Raw genomic sequence first — 23,992 nt, forward strand, 5'->3', positions numbered from 1 at the left:
AGAAAGGTTCCATCTTAATTTAACATCTGCCATAAAATCAGTCCTAGTCTTTACAGGTGTTTAAAAAAATTTGCATATATTATTTCTACACATTTAAAAAAAAACAGTAATTAAATGAATCAAAAATATTTCTCATTTCATTTATCATATCATTTGATAATCATATCAAATGATTTAAGTCATTTGATCCAATGACTTAAATCTGTTATAAATTATGCCACAAAATGCATTACAAAGAACAGCAGCAGTAGTGGATTTACTACATGAGCCGATTCCTTTTGAAAAACAACGGGGGGCTAATCTTGCTTTTAATATCAAAAGTGGCAACTAATTGGGTGTGGACCTCGCCTCCGAGAGAAAGCGCGGACACGTGGAGAAGACCCGGGGACTAGCGTTGGCAATCTGGCAGCGTCGGTCGTGGCAGATGGCGGAGACGGTCGGCCAAGTAGCCTCCGTTGTCGGCGCCATTCACAAATAGTGCAACTTCATGAGCCGATTAGGGACAGCGGCGAAGACGAGCTGCCGCCACCCGCTGCGCGGCATTAAAACCCCTGTGTTTTGCTTTCCCTTCTTTCCAACTACAGTTCAGCCATCCGTCCCCCTGTGGGATCTTTCTGGTCCTTGCGTCCTTGCAGACATGAGAAACGGTCACATAGATCAAAGTGCGGAGCAGGGCCTGGGGGGACGATGCATACATGAGGCTGAGCCTTGGGCTGCTTTACAGCAAAGCGGACTGCTATTACATTTGGGTCTCCTCTGGCTACTGCAGGCTGGTAGCAGCTTGGTATATATGAAAAATACATTTTCTTTTTTCAAAGCTTGCATAGGTTTTTAAAGCGCATTGCATCACTTTGAAGTGCAGAATACAACTGACACAGCTACATCCATATTGCAACTACAAACTTTTATTTGCGTTTTAGTAGTTAAAGTTTGCCTTTGACAAAAAGCTGCATTTTTGTTCAGCCCCATTTACTCTGAGCCCCCTTAAAGACAATCCAGCGCCTTCAAACGTGACCCAATTAATGCTGTTTATGCAGCTTAACATTCTTTTGACCTCAAACCTCTTTTTATATAACTTCAGTACTCAGTGGGTAAAACTAAAATGCCAATATTTCTCAAAACCCTCTTCAGTTATCCAGTACATTAATCCATGTAGTGCTTAAAATCTAGGTGTTTGACTTGTAATGTTGCAATATACACCACTCGGGGGAAAAGGATAATCCTTGTATTAGTGCATGACAAAAGAGTGCAAAAGAATTAAAGTACTTTTTTGTTCTTGAATACCAGACGTCCATCAGCTTTCAGTGATCAGCGATCTGCACCAATCCAAAGATCCAAAGCGCTAATTGGCCGTACATCTTCATTTATGAAAAGGTTAATTAGCATCCCATTATGTGGGTGATGGAAAGCTGTGATGGATGGCGTAATGGCTTTTACTCCAGATGTGTTCTGCTGCCGTTCACTGCAGCTTGCATGATGTATGTCAAGATTTCCCCATTAATCGACTGGGTAGCGTAGCGCCACCGAGCAGTTTGGAGTTCAAAATACCAAACGCTGTTTTTATTTCCCGCCGCGTGTTTCCTCATCGCACGTAACTCCCAGAACAACAAGAGATCTTCAAATCAGGATCTGAGAAAAGCTGTCTTAATCGATGAAAATGGGAGAAAAATACTTAGGAGTTAATCTCTTGTGAAAATGACTGTAGTGTACAAAGTACAGTGGAAATGCCAAAAAACATCACAAAGAGCGAACACAGCCATTCAAGGTGCCATCTTGGATCTTAAGGCAGCAGCTTATACACAGTCTAAGAAACAGCTTGAGAATCTATGCACCGGGACAAGAGGTTTAACCCTTACTACAATAGTGTCATGAACACCGCTTTAAATGCTTCTGGTTTTACTGAAACCATGGCAACATATGCGCCCCACTAATTGGTGCATATTTGACACATTATGGGAAAAGGATAACGGAGAACCATGACTGTGTTGAACATCCACCCAGAAGTGAGCCAATGACAAAGATGAGCGTCGTCCAGGCAACAGGTCAGAAATGTGCATTTAGTCATGATAGACGTAAAAAAAAAAAAAGTAGCTATCTAGTAAGGGCATATTAGCAGCTAGTTAGCACTAGCCTGAACTGTCTCAAGTTCCACAATGCAATGCTGGTACTTTTAAGTAATTCAAACTGTTTCCATGATGAAAAAATAAATAAATAAATACACGACATTCGTTAAATAGTCCCTCCAGGACAATATTTAAGACATGTAAGTAACATATTTAAGACCAACTTACATTTTAAAATAATTATAAGAAATTTTAAGGCCCTAATTTTAGATGCAAGTAGTTCAGACTTTTTAAGGGTTCGGGACAAAACGACCAATGAGGAGACTTGTTCCTGGATGCATCATGATCACATGTAGTGAGGATCTTCTGGTGATCAAAGTTATGCTCCAGCTTTACATCGTTTCACGTTTGAATGCCAAGTACCTGAATTTGTAGAGATTACATATTCATTACCAATATTTTTCATCCAATGCGAAACAACAGATGAGGGCATCCCTAATCAAAATGATTCATTCAAAGACTAATGCAGCAGTAGAGAGTAAAGTATAGTATTGCTTCTTTCTTCACTCCCTTTGGGGTGGTACACCACTGTAATAAATAAGACCTCAGTCAGCCTTGTCCACATGAGGACATATGTAAATCTGCTGGCCAAGAGGCTGGTAAAAACACAACTCACTTCCCTCTGATCACCTTAATCCACATGACATGTTTAAGGTTTGCCGAGGCGGCTTAGCTTAATCAAAAAAATCTCCCCTCTTACTGCTGGTGTTAACCAGAAACAGCCACGCATGCCGTTTTTTTTTTTTTTTTTTTGCTTTATTTTCCTTTGCCCACTGTTTAGAGAACCAGGCCATAAACCATACGTGATTGTTGGAATTACAATAATGCAGGCAGTTTGTAATCCCTGCCAGAAGGGGACTGCTTAATCACAGCAGTGGGGTGAGATATCACCGTCAACAGACATTTGTCTACGATATTTGTAATCTATAGCCTCATTTGGAAACATGATCACTTTAATAACCAGTGCATACAACAAGTACAGACAAGGAGAAGGAGGGTGGTGGGAAGGGAGGGGGAGTGAAAACATTTTTCATGCAACACATACTTTTCCCCTGATTAAAATTACCATAACATCCTGGGGGGGCAGTGAGATCTTTGCCATGTATTATTTATATCAAACAACCTTTAAGCACTTAATAGAACCTTTAGCAAATGCACACGCATGCCTAGGTGCAAAAGGAGAAATTAATATGCACGATCTGTGATGGCGCGATTTAATTGTTATTTATTTTACCAGTGCAATTACAAAATAATTAGCATTAGGCCATGGTGTGATTGAGCAAATAACCTGATCTAGACTCTTATCTAGAGCCGAGTACGGTAATCAGTGCAAAAAAAAAAAAACAAACAAAAAACACTCGACTACTTCTGGAAGAGTTCGGAGACCATGTTGGTTGATTGATGATCGGTCATAATGTTAAATGGCACAATAACAGCGTTGTTGTTTATTGCCCTACCTTGTGCTGTTCCTCTCTTAAGGACATCCTAAGGGGCACCGTGCGTCCAACAATAACAAAAATCCTTCTTTTCAAATGGAGCTTGTAGCCCTGAAAGCAGAAAAACAGAAAAATAAATCAATAGCCACACAATCAACCCCAGGTGGCTTCAACATTTATTTGAAGCACAAAAAAACAAAAAAACAAAGACAAAAAGAGAAGAAGTTATTCAAGTTCCTTTTTTCTTTCAGTTTGTGATCTGGTGTCTTGTCCTCGTTTGGGCTGCTTTACTTCCCATTTGTCCAACCATGACTTAATATCATCTACATGTTTTTTTTTTTTTTTTTTTTTCACATTACAACCTCAAACTTCAATTGGATAATGAGCAAGTCTTGAGCATGAAGGTATTAAATTCCAGCTTAAATCTGCAAATTTGCACATTTTAAAATGGCCGTTTGAAATACGTTGCTATGTTTTATGTATGAAAATCATGACAAAAATGCTGACTATATATATATATAACTATTAGTGCACCCACACTAATCTCACTAGACCAACCTTTCTCCTCCCTGTTTTAATAAGCTCCATCTTATCTTAGTTTTTATCGCAAGCAGTCATAAAATCTACTGCGAAGTCTACGGCTTAATTGGCGATAATTTATTACTGTATCACTGGTGACTGAATTGGCTTAAATTGTCCATGGGCAAGTTTATGCATAAGTGAAGCCTTAGAGGAATCTTAATTTTCAGAGCTGGAATGATGTTTGACAAAGTATGTGAAAGGTTAAAGAAAAAAGAAAAAAACAAAAGCATGTACAGTGGAGAAAACTGGAAAGGATTTCTGGAGGAAAAAAAAATCATCTACGAAAAGTATAACAAAGTACCTGAGAGATTTGGCCCTTCAGTTGATTTATCTACTGTCCCCGTCAAAGTCTCTGCAGAGATGACATTAGTGTCGAGAAACTGAGAAAAGACATATGCCATATTGCACAAGGAGGGTATGACTAAAACTGGAGTCCTTGCTTTTTGACCAGCCAATCACATCTACGCCAAGTTTCTGCAGAACTTCCCAGTCGAAACGGAAGCTTTCCAGGAACACGTAAGGCACGTTGGAATGTTCCTGGAATAGTTTTAACCTGCCGGTGCTCCGTGTGCTCATCTGATAAGAGTATTCAGAATGAAACATGCACAATAAACCCAACCTCTGCATCCTTTTACTTCCTTCCTCCTGGTTGCTAAATTACATACCAGATTTTTTATTTTTTATTTTTTTCTCTTTGACGGAGTGACAAATGCATTTTCCAAAAAGAGCCTCCGAATTGTTTTGGTTTCCCAGTAATGGTGTCGTTTTTATATTGTTTTAATTTTGCAAGCAGGAAGTTCATTTGGTGACAAAAGCGCTGGAACAAACTAATTTAACTTCTCCAAAAGTAAAGCCATTAAGTAGAAAAAAACAGAAGCTGAATATGAAATTGAACACAGTTTAAATCTCATCAATAGGAAGACGTACGACAAGAGGTACATAAAATAAAATCCTTTCATTTCTGATGAACATTACCATATTTAACTGCTTTGACCTTCAAGTTTTTCCTGATAACTTCATCCAAGACCTTTAATTCAAATACACAGTGGTAGGCATACAGTTAAAGTTGTTCTCCCTGATGGCAGTTTAACCTTGAGGTAGTAATTAATCACCTCTAGGAAAATTTAATGACTTAAATAAGAGGTGAGTATCCTCTGAAGTAAAGCATATGCTCCTCCTGGAAGCGCTGTCATCAAATTTAATGGGATGAACGGGAGACGTTTCTTTAGCTAATGAATGTGGTCAAAATGAAGTCGGGTTGATAACGGATTTAACTCTGGTCTCCATGGAGACCCAGCAAGTATAAATAAAAACCACCCAGTGAATCCATATTGCGCGACACGTTTTAGACTTTCAGTGTGTACTGTGCTGGTTTGTCATTAGGGGCATTGAGGACGAGTGTGGGAACTTGGTTTGGTATCCCGGTGCCGCCATTGACCAGGGCCGGATTTAGAAGGATGAGGGCCAGCAGTTTCGGGTGCCCTGTCCAGAAAAACAGAGGAAAACAAAACAAAGATAAAGGTACTTTATTAGGTAGAGCTAAACATCAGCAAGTTTGAAATGTCCCACGTCGGTCCCAAAGAGACATACAATATTCATTTCAAAAATTAATATTTCAGGTGCTCCCAAAACTTGGCGCCCTGGGTTACTGCCCCATAAACCCTTTCTAAAGTCCAGCCCAGATTTTGACAACTACAGGAGTTTTGCCCACTTTTCTTTGGATGATTACCTTCATTTAGCCACACTGGGAGGTTTGGAAGCCTGTTTTAAGTCATGCCACAGCCTCTCAATATAATACAAGTCCAAACTTTGACTGACCTACTGCGATAAATTCATTTTGCGGATTTTGAGCCATTGGTACGTAATCTTTCGTGCCTCCAGTCATTATTGTTCTGCATAACCCAAGTACGTGTTGAGATTGTGGTAACAAAACCAACAAACGGACATTTCCCCTCATAAAAATTGATATATTTTTGGCTAATTTCTTCATTTTTCTTGTTCTCTAGTTCTCACTTGAGTACTTTGCTGTAACAAACCCTTAGACTGCCTAGCCTAGCATTAGCACAATAGCATTCAAATAGCATTGAAGAAAAGAAGCGGTGTTCTCATCATTAGAGCAAAATCAAAGGTAAGTTGGATGTTTGTTAAACTTTTTAATTGTGTAATTTTGAGTGATTGTTCATCTCCACTTTATCATGAATACTAAGAGGTCAAGCCAGGTTTGAATTTTGCGTGATCCTGTATCATAATTATTGAATAGATGTTCAAGGGGCAGTGACTGTGGAGTTTTTACAGGCACAAAAGTCATTAGTGATGATCGGTACATTTCTGTCCAATTTTTGCTCGACTTCAGTCGAGGCTAATTAGCATACTTTCAAACCGAGGCCTTGCTCCTCCTGCCAGCTCTGTTCTCTTTATTTAGCCAGTTAATTTCCCACAGCCAGTCCGAGCCAGCCTCTACCTCAGTCAGTCAGCTTTGGAAGTTGTTCATTTTTTATTTTTATTTTTTCCCATTTGCAATGTTACCGCGTGGTAAACTGATGTATTTACTTCTGGTCTGTCATGCAGTGCTAAGTGTGTGATAATGTTGTGCAGAGGGAGTGCATTGTGGTCTGCTGTCGAGTTGCTTGTGGAGAATTCCTCCTATCAGCTTCCGACGCCTCAGAGGAATCCCCGTGAAACCCGGTCTATCAGTCCATTCAGGTTCTTTGACTCACTAACTGATGGTGCTGCCTCAACAGAGAGCTGTGGAGAAAATCTTTGCTTCACTACAGATTCAAGAAAACATATAAAACCACAATAAATGAGGAATTTCTCAAGAGCAACGTTCTTAGTCATGTTCCCCACCAAGCAAGAGATGACATCTGCCAAGTGTGCAAAGGGGTTGGTTGCAAAATGTCCTAATAGAGGCATGTTTCGTTGTCTCCTCACTTGAAGTCTTTTTGTTGCTGTTGTTTTGACTAAACATCTTGTTCATTATCACACAAGCTTCACTGGAGATTTTGTTACTTTTGTCCAGTCTCCATTTCCAGCGATCAACCAACATCCGAGAAATTGTTGTGTGCCTTTTATCGCGTTGTGTTCGATTCAGACGACGTTCTCTTTTCACACAAAGCCCTACGACGTAATTTTGCCAGCTCTCTGCATCTACTCCATTCGTCTTGTTCCACAACTGCAGAGTTGTCGGGACTTGCATCCTTCTAACATCTGTCGAAATACTCAATGTGCATAATGAGAAGGAAAATGAAAAAAGCCCAAATTGTCTAAATCTGGAACAAAACTTCAGCCTTGAGAGTGATAGAAACACTGGTCCTTTTAAGCTTTATGTCTCCCACAGAAACTCCAACGAAAGAGATAGAGAGAGACTGACAGACAAGCGGGAGAAGTCTAAGTGTTTCATGATGTAGCTGAAGGTGTTGTTGAAGCTGTCCTCAAGGTCCATGACTGAAGTGCAAGGTGAGATTGTTAAGGTGTGACAGGAAAGCTGTTGGTCCAGAAGGGCTTTAGTTCTTTGTGACAGGAGGCATGTGAGGAGACTGTAGAGCGTTCTCCTGAAGTGAACACGTTTGGGGAAAAAATACCTTTAGCCATTGGGGCTGAATGAGATTCAATTTGGTTCGCTTAAGCCATTATAAAAGTACGTCCTCAAATTCAAAGTCTACGGTGCCCAATGGATGTTGGCGAGCTTCATATTTTATTTTTTGGGAAAAAAAAAAACAAAAAAACTTGAGATCTATCATGGTTTGTTTTACGGACCAAAGTGCAGGAAACCAACGGGGATGTTTTTTTTGTTTTTTTTTAACGAAGGGGATAAAAAAAATGTACTTATTTGCCCAGAGAAGTACAGATAGAAAATATAACGTAGGAATAGATAAACACAGGAAACTAACACAAAAGCCCAACACATAAGCTATTCAACAGCTAAGGAAAGCCTCATCAAAACGCAAGCAAGATCAACAGAAAAAGAATAGATGAGAATGAGTCCAAATAACAAAAAAGACCAAACATGTGAAACCAAGAGAAAGCAAAAACCAAAGTAACTCTGAATCCTGACAAAAACATTTCAGTGGGGGAAAAAACTATGTCACACTAGTTAAACTATTCCAATAGAAATGAAAGTGAAACTTTACTTTTGGGGTTGATAACGGTTTCTGTTTGCTGCATTTTGAAATTTGCGTTGAACGTTTTCCTAATGAATCTTCCACAGGAAGGCAAGAAAGTGTGAGTTTTTCCATTAAGTTTATCGTAATTCCCTCTAATTATAGTCTTGCGGCTCGGCTCAGATGGGAGAATGCCGTTGTCAGTCCAACAATCCTAAATTGCAAACAAGCTGTTGCTGTAGTGGCTGTGTTTCAACTGAACCTGCCAAAGTGGAGCTTATATAGTTAGTGGCTTTAAGATTGCTTAGAGCTTTTTCTCTATTTTCATTTTTTCCTTTTCAGTCAAGAAACCCCCCCAAAAAACTTTCAATTATCTCCACAGTTAAGCATTAAAGATGTGAAGATGTGGCAAACAGCAACGGTTTGGAGAGACGGATAAATGATGAAAGTCTTAAAGCAGATTTCTATTTTTATTTATTATTTATTTTTTTCCCCCAGACTGACTGAAACAGGTACTGTAATACAAATGGACAATGGAAAAATTTCCTAACCATCCCGTCCCCTTCAATTTAATGTTTAATGTCAAGGCCACATATAATTACGGCGAGCTTATCTCGTCATCGCCTTGCAGTGGGGAGCCTTCAAAGCCCGATCAAAATGCATATATGCTTTTGATCCAATATCTCTGCCCCCTTTATCATGTTTCGGCAGGATTATTGGGATCACTGTCTGTCGGAAGCAATCTGAGGACCCAGATGGAAAGCATGACCAGCCAAACTCTGTTTTTCTGCTTGGTTAATCCGACAGCACCTTCTGAGGAGATCCAATTAAATCTCTCCTTCAAAGAATATGTGACTGCCCGGGCATAGAGGAGATGAGATGAGAATGACGGGCGGCGAAGGAAGGAGGGAGGGGGGGAAAGAAAAAGGATACTCCGATGGGAAGGCGATCTTGTGTTTTAATCGTAGTGGATCGCCGTTATCCGGTTGAATCCGGCGCCGCGCACCAGGAAACCACGTTCTGGACAGTGGGAGATTAAAAGTGCTTTATGTGTGTGTGTGTGTGTTTTTTTTTTTTATGAACATGGAGGGCAAAAATGAATGCATGGGAGTTACGAGGCCGCGCGGATAAACACATCATATATCTGTTGATTAAGGTGATAAGATAAACACCCTTTTAGATGAGATTTGTCAGCGCCTGTGATTACAGGGCAGAACACAAATTTCACAGTGACACACTGGATTAACACCATAAATTACTGCTTGAGCCTCGGAGAGCGAGGGCCATCTTTTCTCTTGGCGGCGGGGCGATTCATTCGCGGCACATTCATAATGCCAATTATGCGTTTTGTGGCGCACTTTCAGTCGTGATGCTTTCTTGGAACGGTTTCGCCGGCAAATTACTCGACTTCTGGAGCGACTCATAACTGGGCCGAATGAAAGCGGGGAAAAAAAATGGAAAAATAAAAAACTCAGTGAATTGTTTTGGTGTGCTCTCTTGCAAGTTTATGGCCTAAACTTCAAAGTTTATTAATATTGTTTTGCAGAAATGGTTTGGTAAAAGTGTCCACATCCATTTAATATTTCCACAGTAATTCACATTTTATTATATGGTACGCACAAGCCCACAGTGGTGTAAAATTATAAAGTGTAACATGGTGTCCAAATCTATTTTCCATTCGTCTTGAGTGAATTAACACTTTGTAGAACCATGATTTTTTTTCTGCTGCAGCAGCGTCTAGTTGGAGGTTTAACTCAGTAAGTAGCCCTGTTGCTTTTGTTGATCAATTCAGAGATTTGCTTAGACATTGATTATGCAAGTGCTTCTAGTGTGCTGGAGGGAAAATTGCTCCATGTTGTGAAAATGGCTTCACGCAGGGCCTGCAGAGACTGAAACAGTCTTGGTAAATATCCGTTGCCATCAAGACACAAATATTGTCTTTCGACTCAGGTCAGGGGAAGACAGAGTGGTCCAAATACATGATGTATTCATTAAGAAAATGTAAATATCAGATACACATTTGCGTTACTAAGCAACCTTAAAGTCAAAACATTTACCCACTAAACCCTGTACTTAAACTACCAACATGCTACTTAAAGCTAAATTGGCTAGGTAGATTTCTAATTTAATCAAGTAAATATTGAGTTATTTCATAATTTCAGCAGAATCCCCAGTGTTACTATGAATGATGGGAGATGCAGTCGTCCCAACAAATGTCCAACGCCTTGCTTTTGCATGTCCACAATCCTGCCACATTTGCCATCAGCAAGTCATTACAATGTGAATGCCGAACAAAAAACTAAAATAAAATAAAATAAAAAGCCAGATTTGATCCAAACCGTTTAATTTTAGATGAAGTTTTTCCAATGAACTGCTTCTTATTTTTCCTCTTTGAAGCTTAACTACTGACAAGCTGTACATTCAAATGCAGGTAAATCTCTGCAAATTGGAATATGTATATTTCATGAGCAGGCAATCATGTGGGGTTTTTTCCACTTTGTTAAACAGCAATGGTTAGTTGGCTGCTGTGAGTGTGTGTGCGTGTGTGTGTGGCGTTTTCCTGTCAAGCTGTGGATGACGAATGAAATTCAGAATGTTTAAGGGGTTTGAACACAAGGTCAATTACAGCTGGATGCGAGGCTTAAGTTTGCAAATTTGATAAATGCAGATTGATGTATTTGTAATTTTTACTCAATAACTCTAAAACGAGAAGTTGTGTGAAGTTGAACCCGTTCAAAATACGATTTTGCTCCAATGTTTAAAGACTTTAAAGCAGCAGAGGTGCTGACTTCCCACATAAGAGTTTAGACCCCATTTTCTCTATCATAGTGGGGAGTGGAGGGGGGAAAAATCCTCTTAGGGCTCAAAACCGATTTAATAAAAACTCTTCGTTTTTTTTTTTTTTTTTTTCCACTGGAGTGTACATAGAACTCTTCGCCACACTTAAAGAGATCTTGAACACGAATATAATGGTGTGCCATCACAGTGTGACAGCTGCTCCGAACAATGCAGTGTGACATCCTGCAGAGTGGATAGTCCACCCTGGAAGTGATCCCTGACCAAATCTCCAAATAACCCGTAATTTTCGGTGTGGAGTCTTGAGCATTTGTCCTGGTTATCCGTGGCACCCCGAGACATCTTATGTCTGCCTTCTACTAATGAGAAACACTCCGAAAGTGCTGCTGAAGATGTCTCGCTGTGTGGAAATTACCCCCAGCAAAAACACTGGAAGGCCATATTTGGTGCTTAATATACAGAGCTATGTATGTTAAATTAATTTCCTTAGCAGAGTACACATTACACAGAGGCAGAGAGGATTTCTAATGGTCTTACTGACTTCATGAAGTAGATATTTTATATTTCTTAACTACGGTACTCTCCTCCTTTGAGCCTTCTTGTTTGCGTAAGAAGGCAACAGAGTGTTGCTACTAAAATCTATTAGATGATCAAGTCCAAAAACGCTTGCATATGGAATAATTGTTTAAGTTATTGTCAAATAAAAAGTACAAATCAAGTTTCTGCCTCCAACAGAAGTCTCCAAGAGTAATTCTTGAGAATCTAAAGCAACGCAAATGTGTTCAAGTATTTTTTATTTGCTTCTATTGTAATTGGTTTGTATTCTTTTCTCATTTTCCTTAGCTCTGTCAAATAAGTAATTGTCTGAGAAGGTTAACATCTGTTGTCAGTTGATTGGCCTATTTTCTTCCTGGCTTCTTCAGGTGTTTTTAATGCCATTGTTCATTAAGTGTGCTGATGACAGCCTCCAGCTGAAAGGCTATTGCCTAAAAAAACAAATCACATTGATTTCTGGAGTATTTGATTTCCTTCTACTGTGTTTTGAGATTTCAACACAGTGGTGATTTCACTTATGTTCCCATTTTCCTCCTTGGTCACTTAAACTATTTAGTTCTAGCGACAAAAGAAAAACTTCTTATTTTTACAGACCGCTACACATCTTACCACCATTTTCAATAATACATAAAATAATAATGACCTGAAAAGTAGGCTTGCTCATTTTTTTCCCCATCTACATTTACCTTTTAAGGTAAATTAGAATAGAAACAAATCCCTGATTTGCTGTGAATTAAAATTCCACGTCCTCGGTCATGGAAATGAACTTGTTTGACGTTCGTGATAACTTTGATAAGTACATGTCAACACGAGTTAAAGAGGACCTGATTATTCCTTGAAGCACATTACAAATCGGGGTTTGGAAAAACTACACATGAAGCCTCCGGTCTTCGTTTTGGTCGCTTCCGTCCATTGTGGGCATTAGCTGTCGCTCCCGTTTGGCGTTCATTCAACTCTGCACATGATGTTTGATGCAGTACGCTGCATCTGTCAGTCTCATTGAAGGGACTGATTGTGTCCTCGGGGGAACGCCGTTTTAATCAGATGCCCGACATTCTGCTTGCAGAAGGTTGTTTTTCATTTTCCTTCACGTCCATCGAATGCCACCGCCTTTGAAAAGTAAAATGACTAATTGCACCACTTCAGACATTTTTATCACATATGCTTTGTTCTCCCTGATTAAATCAGAATGAACGTTAAATGGCACACAAGTTGTAAATTATCCCATCAGAAACCTACAAAACCCATCAAAACCATGGCAAAAATGTGCAGTTTTGTTTTCCTATTCCATCATTTTTTTTATTTTTTTATTTCAATGGAAAAGCTTGTGCACCCTCTTACATTTTGGTTGCATTCCAGTTTTCACTGCTCCAGACTTGCTTATAAATGTGTCCCCATTCTACAAATGCGTAGCTTGAATGAAGCAGGATTTACTTTTGTCCTTTTCGAGTCGGCCTATTTCAGGGATGACCAGCTCCAGTCTTTAAAAGCCAGCGTCCTGCATAAGTTAGACGTTCCCCTGGTTTAACACACCTGAATCAAAAGAATGACTCAGTACAAGGACTCCGATGCATCTCTGCAGTATGTCATGAAGTTCTGCAGTCGTTACTCAGCCGCGTTACAGCAGGGACCAATCTAAAACATGCACACACCTGCTGTTGAGAAGCGGAGTCGCTGCTCAGCCTTGTCCACTCAACACATGCTTTGCAACTGTCTGACAACTAATCCCCAGAAATCACTTAAATGGGGTGTATTACAGGTTTTCAGGCACACGGTGCCATTTATAGCACAAACAAGTTACCATTTCACCTTCTGTTGTCATGAAAACGCTGTATATCAAAAATAACTTAAAAGAAAATTGGCTCCACATCATCATTCTCCTGAGATGGCAATAGAAAGAAACCAAAATACTCAAAGTTGCCTCTGATTTGTTTCCACACCTGTTTCTTCAAGTGTCGTTTTGTCTCGATAATCTTTGAATTCAGCCAAGTCTTTTTTTTTCTTTTGCACCTCCACATCGTTTTCTTTTCTCAAGGCCTTCTCGCTATTGTCGATGGGCGCCCTCACCAGCCATTGCTTGTTATTTTGCAAACCTCGAAAATACTTGACGAGAACAATGAACTGAGCAGAAAAGCTGGTGGTACTTGTCACATATTTTCTAAAATTCTTAAAAAAAATTTTTTCCCCTTAAATTGAGGTCAGGAGACGGTATAATTGTTGAGACTCAAACAGAACTCAGTGTTGCTTACAACTTTTTGTATATTCTTGAGCTTGGTGAAAACGTTTAAAGCTCTGTCAACACCCATGCGAGTTGCCGCCCTTTGCTAAAATATAGATTAGATAGAATAGAAGGTACAGATCTAGCCGGCTGCTTTATGTTTAATTATATTCAGCTAAACCTGCAATGAGCTCACAAATGGAAAGCAAAAGCGCCGTAATTTGTATGAATTGCTGACTCGTAGCGCGCTGTTTGGAAATGAAACTAACTTAAATGACCACATGCATCACAGGTAAACAACAGGAACGGCGGATGATCTGTCAGGTGAAATGGAGCGGAGAACACACTTGAAGCATCATTGCGCTCGTGCGAATACTAATTGGAAGCTTGAGAAAGGAGAACATTTAGCAGATCTGTCATGACAAATTGAGGGGGGGGAGGAAGCAGTACCTGTAATTATGGGACAAAAAAAAAACAAAACTTTATGATGCAAGTAAATGTTTTACAAAGTGTGGTGTGCATATTTATCAAAATTCAGTCAAGAATTTACAAAAGCGTATGTTTCTACAAGTTTGGCTAATGTAGAGACTAAAATTCTTGCCTGTCCTTTGCAAAATATCCCAATCTGAAATGGATTGAGAGGAGAGCCTTCTTTTGTACTGCAGCGCTGGTTTTATGATTAAAAGGCGGTTGTGTCACTAGCTTACTTGTCTCTGCTGCAGAAAAGCATTTCTGTCACATTCAATCACAATGAAGCAAAAAGTTTGTGTAACATGGAAAAAACAACAACAACAAAAAAAAGTTAAAAGTTCAAGCACTGCAACAGGCGATGTGTTTGGTGAGCAGGTAGATGACTCTAAACAGGTCCCGGTGTCTCAGTTTGTCTCACTAACTTTCCCGTTGTTGCGGCATGAAAGGAAATCTTTATTCCAGCACGAAAATGCGACGCCGTTTTTCTTCTCCGCCCCAGCTACACCCGTCGCTGCGAGGCTCTCCCTTCGCAACCACTGAAGTGACACTGGAACATTTGCATGACAAAAAAAAAAAAGAAAACATAGGGTCTTATAGATATTCCTCTCCTATCTGAATTTCCCCCTTAGTACTTTTTTTTTTCTTTTTTTTGTGGGCCTTGCTAACCAGGGGACAAATAATTGTAAGGAATCTTGCTCCTTCTTCTTCCTTCTCGCTCCTCTTTTTAGCAGTAATGATGCTAAGCCTTTTGAGGTGAAACCAGGCTAGGGAACCAATTAGGGATTCTGAGTTTAGCCGGCTTCAGAGCGGGAAAGGTAGGAGGACCGATGATGTACTTTGTTAGGTAATAACACAGAATTTAGCCCTGCTGACGATCTCAGCCGGAGATGAATTTGGAGAAACTTTGTGTAATATTTGCGGGCGGGAGAACGGAACCAAGTCATACTAACTGCTTAATCCCAGAGATATCAGAACAAGACGATGGGGAAGAACGGGATTTTTGTCGTCTTGAGGTATTTAATCCTCTAAATCAAGTCAAACACGCAGCCTGGACTTCCTCCTCAAAGAACAAAAATCAATTACTGATGCAAAAACATGATCAGGGCGCCTGAAAATCCTTGGAACAAATGGGTCAGCATCTTGCCATGCATGAATAATGACACGCCGCTTGGACTTTCTGCACTCGTCTTCGCTACCCTGCTGTCTCCTCTTCTTCTTCTCCTCGTCGACTCCCTCGCTGCCGATTGCTTTCTCTCTTCCAGGCGCGTAGAAATGAATGCCTCAGCTGTGAAATTTCCATGAGACTTGTGAAACGAGAGCTCGAAACAAAGACTGCAGCTGTGTTTTTGAAGTGAGGGAAGCCTTTCTCTCTCGGGAACAACTTGTGGAGCTGTCGATTTTTTTTTTTTCCCCCCCCCCCCTCCATAGACATTTCCCCCCTCCTGTTCCTTCATTGTCGCACCACCGGTTTCCAGTTGGCTCTCTTTGCTGAAAGATTTGCCCTCCTTCCATTTTCACCCATGCTCATTATGTCCGCAATAAGGCCTGTGGCTACACACACAGGAAATATTGATTAAAGCCAAAGCGGGGGAATCAAGAGTACGAGAATGAGTGGCAGGGGGCCGACGATAACCAATTGGACTTAATTTCAAGTGTACGTTGTAGTTGTCGGGCATAGTCAGTATTTCTCCCAGAAATTACAACAGAGACGACCAATTGGGATAGGAATGACCTAATAAAATACTGGAAAAATGCCAGAAACGGCAACATATAAAAAGCTACATACTGACAACCATATCAAACAAATACTCAACAAGAACCAGCAGAAAGTCCGTTATTCCTACAACTCATGCCCCGCCAATAGATTGTGTTTGTGCAGCGAAATTCAGTGACTGAAGTGATTGTTTTCCTAATAAGATGAATGCTTAAAGACATATTACTTAAAGAACACAAATTATGTGTTTACACTCGCCTAACTTTTGAAAATCTTTGAAAATAAACTTCTCTGGCGTAGCTCGTTTGACATTTTTTATAGCTTTTTAATAGCTGCTATATATACACATGTATGCTACTGAATTTGCTCTTAGCCACCCAACTGCAGTTTTAAAATAGCGTTACCTTGATAATTAGCTAAGTTCAAGCTATCTCTGTGTGAGCAAGTAAGCAAGTACACGGACCGTTAGCCAGCTGTCTGGGAGTTCACATCGTCCGTTTTATATTTAGACCCATTTGATTCAGCAAAGCATAGCTAATCCTCGGTAACATGAGGTTAAAGTAGCATATGAGTTGTCCAGTCATAATTCAATTAACTTGAACAAAAGATGGGAAATCAGCTCATGTGGTGGAGTAATATTAAGCCGATTTAAAGATCACAAGACATTTTTGTTTAATGCAACTTCAATGAGATGGACTTTTGTAACGTTTTTAGCTATATTTAAAAAAAAAAAAAAAATATATATATATATATATATATATATATATATATATATATATATATTTCAACTGTAAGTCTTGATTTTAGGTATTTCATGTTGATTTTTCAGAATATTATGCAACCAATTTGGTGACAAGAGGTTATCACACTGTTTAACCTCAACGTAGCTTAAGGCATGTTTCTTTTTGTCTTCTGTATGTACTAACATGATGCATTATCCCAACTTATTACTTTTTTAAACACCAATTTTACCTACTTGTACTTAACTGTATATTTTATTGTGGTATAATATCCAGGATATAGTCATGTTATCTAGTTTATTTTTGTTTTGTTTTATGTAAAGGCCTTAGAAAAATATAAACCCTTACCGGGTGTACTTTAAATTGTTACAAGATTTAAGTAAGAAAGTTTCACAATAGCTTTTTTTAACCGACTCATTGATTTTCAGATCGACTTCATCTTTTTTTATTTCTCCATGTCATTCATAGAAAGGTCAGAGGTGACAAACGGTTCCATTCCTGGCAATATCTGTTAGAAATCGATTCCGTTCCCTGCTGTTCCTCCACCAAATCAGCAAATTGCAGAACTTGCGGCCATGCTGTGGGGAAGGTGGCGGCGGGGACAGCCAGGCTTGGAGCGGAGGCGGAAGAGAAGGGAAAGATCTTCAAAGCGTCTGCTTTACAAGTCTGATGTGTTCTCGCTAGCTGTGCTAAAATCCTTTGTGTCTCATTAGGCTGCGGTTTTTTGGACCGGGCCTTTGTGTGCCGGACAAATTCTGTTTGAAATGCAAGCAGGGAGATGGATCTCTCGGCTGCCAGCATACGCTGCGGGCTCCGGCTTTGTTAGGTAAAAAGGAAAAGGGATCACGTGTCGCCATAATTTTTGTTTATTTTGGACACAAATTTGATAAACCAGAGGTGTGCTGTATTTAATTGGCGAAACAAAAGGATGCACATTTTGTTGTTATTCAGCAGAATTGAAATATCCATCTTCAATTATGTAGAATCATAAAGTAGAACCAGAAATAATGTTGCTGGATTTTCTAAAAACATGCCTAACATGAGTTAAAATATGTGGAAATTGGGCACATTTTGATTTTAATTTCTTCTTAATTCATGTTCACTACATGAACCATGTTGGTAAGTAACTGGTGTGTTGATATATAGGGAAGAATATTAAGACATGGTGTGAAGTTTTTCTTCTAATTTTCTGAAATCCAACACTACAGCATGAAAGAGTCCAGACTGCACCAAGAACACATCAAAAGTCAGCTCTACGAGAAGTTTTCTTTGGTTGTGTTTAGATCAGAATGAGAACATTTGCTCATTAAGGAGTTGTTTTGAAATGCAGCAGTCAGTTCAGTTTTGCAAGACTTATTTTTTGTGCAGGAATGCGAGTACATGAAAGGGTTACGTTGGGACGAAGAGAGAAACGCCATCAATTCCTCCATATTTAACAGCTGACTGAGTAAAGAAGAAACAGAACTGCTAGTCTGCAGTCACAGCTAAAAAGAACAAGAAGGGATAAAAAAAAACTAGTAAGGATGTAATTAGCTATTCACAGGATGAAAGCAGCCTGAAATGTAATATTTACAAAGTCAAAACTTTCCCCATCATGTTCTCATGAGGTCTTTCAGCAAATTTGTTCTAAAACAGCAAGTAGATTTGTAAAAAAAAAAAAAAAAAAAAGTCAGTGTAGCAAAATCCTTAGGTTTTGCATCAGTACAACCACATCTATTGGGAAAACTTGTTCTTTTCCAAATAAAAACATGAAAATAATCCAACTTCATACAAAAACACTGGAAATTTTTGATTTCTTACACATCCCTGAACTAATATTTAGTTGCAAAATCACGGCTTGAGAATTTCCCCAAATCAGTCTCCGAAGGGGTCAAACAATTTCTAGAATCCTGAATTTGTAGATATGCACCAAGACAATTGGACCACATTACAGAGTCACTCTTTTATTTCACCGTATAGAGTGTGTCTGATGTCACTCCACCAGTTTCCTACTCCGTTATGTTATCCTTGTTGGTCCAGAACCAAAAAGGTGTTCGCTTACTGGTGTGTTTGTGGTTATCATCTTGAATTTAGTTTCCTGAGAAGAAAATCTTTTTCTCCACCAACATCAACTTTCTCAATTCACACCATATGTAACTACACACACCTCTGTTTCGGTTTGTGATCCAGTCACAAAACGGCAGCATCCAAGCCATGACGTTTGGTCTCTGGGTGTTCCATCGCTCTACAACGCTCACGAGTAAATTTCAAACCAAACATAGGGATTGATCTCGCTATTGATGTTGTACTGCCGTTATTTAAAACCACTGCATGTTTTCAGGGATGTTTTCGAGCTTCTACCGAGACTCCACGCTCTCGCCGGATAATGATTTCCATTCTGTTTCGCTTCCTCAACTTTGTTTTAATGAGCCATCTTCAGTTGTGGCCCTGCTTTTCACCTTGCAACCCTCACATCTTTCCAGGTCCTTACCGCACATTTCTCTACAGTATCTCTGGCACACGGTGACTCATTTGCCGTCTTCAAATAAAAATAATAAAAAAAAAGTGGATGGAAATCAAAGCTGCGGTGAAACAGCCCAGTCACACGTTGCTACAAAAAAGAAATAAAAAAAATCCTCTAAATGCCACACAAATCATTTATCATGAACAAACTTATACACGCTTCACCCAGCCAGCAGGGGAGGGCTGATTTGAAATATAGATGAGGGAGGAAAGGAAGCGCGGCATAAAATTTGCATGAGCTTATGAATCAAATATCTGTGGAGGTATTAAGGAGACAGTCGGGGCGATCCTCTCCAACCGGCTGTCTTCATCGGGCGAAAAACGCTTTGGCCGTTCCACACCGACGCTGTACTTTAAGGATACCTGCCGCCGCAATCGGGCGCACAACAGAGACGCTGACGACGCGGAATGCTAATGGCGAACAGGATTCCAGGATGAGATAAATCACATCAGAAAGACGTCGCGTGACCCGCTCGACTTATGCACAAAAAAAAAAAAAAAAAAAAAGGCTTACGTATGTTTGCCGAGGGCGTTCGCGGTGAGAGTTTATTAAACCAACACGCGGCACTCACAACCATCCCAATGTTCAGAAGCATTTTTCTCCGCTGTCAGTTCCGTGACAGATGTAAATTAGGCTGGAGACGCTGGAGGGACGCATCTTAGAGCCATTCCACAGAAACATATGGTTTCTAAGAAACCGAGCAAGAAATATCATTAAATTGAGTGAGCAAATTACAATAGATGGAGTCGACTTTTTTTCTTTTTGTAAAGAGAATCCAAGCATGATTTTGCAAATGGAAATATTTTTCTGCGAAAGTGGGTTTCTTTACCGATTTGATTTTTAAAAGACGGGCTTTGTGGTTTGCCAATTTCTTTTTTTTTTTAAGCCTCGTGTGAACTTCCTCTTTTGCTTAGCCTTGATTTATCTGCGATGTGGTAAGTTCATTAGCCGCAATCACTGAGGCTTGTCAGAACCGCACTAAAGTGATTTTGTTAATGACTCTGGAGATGGATCATCCTGATGTATGTAGGCGTCTCGAAAGGAAAACAGGGTAATGTGGCTGCACTCAAGACTTGGGCCTCCATTGGCTCAGCAAATGCTCTCAGAGAACAGTCAACACCTTCTCATTATAGTGGGGAAAAAAACAACAACCCACACACACAGAGCAGCAACAATCGGCTTGCTTGAACAGCGTCGCTTTGAAGAGAGAAAACAGAATCTCGGAATATTCGACTTCTTACTTCACTCGGTAGCCGTTTTTTTTCCTGCTTCGTAACCGAGAGGTGTTTGAACTTAAGGTCACAAACGCGGCTGAAGAATCTCCGTCAGGACTTTCGGGTCAGAGCCGAGTTCAAGGCTTCGTCAATTAAGGCCTTGATGGAGAAGTAGCGGAGCGGTATCAGACAATCACACCGCGACAATAAAGTTTGGCAGTTTGCCTGTGGTCATTTTGTGCTGGACGTAACAGAAAGCACAACGATGCACTTTAGTCTCATCAATCCACAGAATGTTTTGCCAAAATTCTTGTGAGTTATCAAGCCGTTTTATCAATGTGAGACGGGGCTTTGAAGGGTTTTTGGAATGCATTGCCTCTCTCTATTCTGTATTGTTGAATCGTGTCGACCTTAACTGAGGCCTTCAGTGCTTTAAAATGCTGCTCGGGGTTCTATTTTGACTTCCTGGTTGAAGCATCTGGTTGTGGAGTAATTGTGTTGGGGCCGCCACACCTGGGAAGGTTCATCACTGTTCAATGATTTTTCTATTTGTGGATAATGACACTCACAACCGCTGACTGGGGAAAAAAAAAAAAAAAAAAAAAAAACTGGGTCCGTTGTCTTGGACTCTTAGTAGAGGGGGGTCCAGCCATCACATAATGTGCAACAGTTTTAAGGGTTGTTTTAGTAAACAGGGCTGTTTGTGAGGAGAATCTAGGACGGATATTTAAGTTATATAAAATCTTTACTAAATGCTAGGTGGGCTACTGTCTGGTAAATGGCAGCAGCTGCCCTGCAGATTATTTTTTGACAACTCAGCATGTATGACAAAACGGCTACAATTCATTTCATAGCATTATTACGATTAGCCATTCATAGCCATCACCTGCAAGCAAATTGGTTTTTGCATGCATCATACATGCCATTTGTTGCGATCTGAAAGAACAAAAAGTTAAAAAAGAAAGATTTTTCCTTTATGTTTTTATTAGTTTTAACACCATCACCGTCGACTCCACTTAGATGATATAGCTATTTACGATCCATGTGTTTTTACCGTGACAGAATATTTTATTCAATAAACTTTAGAAAATTATCCTGGGTGGTTTTGAAGGAGAACTACAGCTGCTACGCAGTTCGTTGAAGGGCTTTGCTACAGAGCGCCTCAGACTCTGAGCTACATTTCTATAATATTCATATACCAGGGGCTCCCACTACACCAGCTTCACCATTAGGCCACCTCATTGATCGCCTCTCTTCATATAATAGGGCCGCAAAAACAGACGCAATCCAAATAGCTCTCCCAAGGAGCTTAGTTCTGCTGCAGCCACCGTTGCTACAATTAAAGCATCATTTAGCCGAAACGGCGATTAGGACGCGCACAGTTCGACTTGCGGAGCAGCACAGAATGGGATGCTGTCGTTTCCCGTGGCTACTGGTGTGAAGACGGATCACGTGAAGAAAAAAGTGACAGCATTCTGCAGAACATGTTGATGTTTTGTAATTTCCTAGACAGAAAACAATAGCAATTCATAAACAAAAATGCAGAAATCCTTAAATATACGCATCTCGGTGAAAGGAAGCAATCCAATGTCATGGAAAATGTGGACAGGCTTGGGGCAGTTATTGATTTTTTTTTTTTTTTGTAACACTGCAGAGTTTATCAACAGTTTGATTTTCATTTACGGCCTCGTAAAAGGCTCTCTGTTACGAAACTGATTAAAACTTGACAATAAAGAGACAATTTATGGCATCGTACACTTCTTCAGAGCACCTTGTAAAGTTGTGGCTGTGAATAAAATGACCCAAGTGATCCAAAATATTTGCAAAAAATGTTTGTTTCCCCAACAGAAAGACAGATGATTTAACGGGTCCTTGGTGTTCCTAAAGGAATACAGGGCGGCAACAGAGATGTATGTTGCAACGAACAATTAATATGCTTAAGGTTTGTTATTCTAATTTGGAAAAAAAAAAAATACAAGGCTTATAAAAATAAGATCCCAAATAACTGTAAACATAAAATGCCAATCAACAGGGGTTCTGGAGCTGCTTTATTCTTCATTAACAATGAACTGAGAAGTCCCCCCAACCCCCAAATTTATTTCCATGTCTGACTGACTCGGGATAATTCCTGTACAAAGTGCACATTCACTGCACTTTCCGTCAAATCAGAGAATGAGACTTTTGCATGGAAGACCAGCTGCCAGAGAACAGAGCAAATGGAGACGTCGACCCGCCGACAGTCCGATTCAGCTGCAGTCTGGGCCAAAGTCGTCACCTTGCCTGGAATGTAATTTGTAATTAGATGCACAACAGAAACTCAATAGCACATGATTGCAGCCCCCCGTTTTAAATGTGTTCAGCTCAGTCGGTCTGACATGTTGGTGGTGGTTCTTCCATTTCACCTCACCACAAGTGTATCAGTTAGGGGTTTTTTTATTTGTATTTTTTTGGAACAGTGTGATATTATGCCACTGCGTCTTATTTGGGGTTCAACCGTCTGAAGCCTAACGGTAATGATTCAATCTTTTGAGCAAACAGTAGCATGTGGATAGGCTTTTTACAGGGGACTGTTGACACAGATGTGCAGATGTGTGTGCTGAAAGCTTCTGGTCTGCACTGAAGGTGGGCGAATGTGATGAAGGGTTCATTGATGTTTACTTTGGACTCACCAAAAGCTTATTACTGCTTTTTTTTTTTTTTTGTCTATATGGCTCTTAAAAGTATTTGAAATTTTAAGTTATACTGGGTGAGGGTGAAATTCAGGCATTTTGAGTTATGGCTATGAGAACTAAACAGTATTTAGGATGCATAACTGCAAATCGAAAGATGTGATGCATCGAAGATCCTCTGAAATTCAAAGTTGTACAGTAAAAAACTGAGTCCTGTTTACATCACATTTTACCTGTAAAAAATTTTTTTTTTTAATTGAAAACCCATACACATAGTTGAGAAATATTTATTTACATTTGAATTAAAAGGCTGAATAAGTTTGGCCCTGACTGGTCATTTCTCAGCCGTGGACTTTATTCTTTTTTTTTTTTTTTTTTTTTTAAATCTAATTTATATTATACTGTCATGAAGTCATGACAGTTTTTACAAATGGGTAAAATAAAAACGAAAGGGTATGAAAACGTACAAGTCTACAGCGTTAATTTATTTTTAATTAATCCCAAATTTCACCAGGCAAATATTCATAAAACAGCAACTGACTAAAAACTAATTTTCCTTGGCTGATGATTTAATGTGTATTTTTGTCACAATAGATGGTTATGTTCACATTTTGCTTAATTAAATGGATCAATATCTGCTCTTTTCATTATTCACAAACATCTTAACCACAATGCTGGGCTGCAGCATCGACTAATTTTTATTTCTGTTAAATAGGAGTGTAGCATTAGCGAAGGGAGGCTTTTTAAGGCTAGCAGAGTTTGAGTGGCTTGCAAACAACATTTTGAATATTGCACAATAAGTCGGTTGGAACATATACCCAAACAAATTACCGACTGTGCTCAGAGTCCCAACAAATGTACAAAAAAAAAA

The 23,992-nt window shown here is 39.7% G+C and overlaps 1 long non-coding RNA gene across 1 annotated transcript in view; it reads right to left on the reverse strand.

The window, feature by feature from the left end:
- Positions 1–3,523: 3,523 nt before the first annotated feature.
- The window catches only part of LOC106946166 (uncharacterized), a 55,438-nt gene continuing 34,969 nt past the window's right edge, over positions 3,524–23,992 (reverse strand). The window contains exons 4-5 of the long non-coding RNA XR_001424711.1: positions 4,443–5,623; positions 3,524–3,670 (exon numbers count right to left, since the gene is read on the reverse strand). This is a non-coding gene — a long non-coding RNA (uncharacterized LOC106946166). The remainder of the gene's footprint in view (positions 3,671–4,442; positions 5,624–23,992) is intronic.

The sequence above is a fragment of the Poecilia latipinna genome, unplaced genomic scaffold (genome assembly GCF_001443285.1).
Source record: "Poecilia latipinna isolate Pla-1442-1.1 unplaced genomic scaffold, P_latipinna-1.0 Scaffold179, whole genome shotgun sequence".
In the NCBI taxonomy this organism is placed as follows: domain Eukaryota; kingdom Metazoa; phylum Chordata; class Actinopteri; order Cyprinodontiformes; family Poeciliidae; genus Poecilia; species Poecilia latipinna.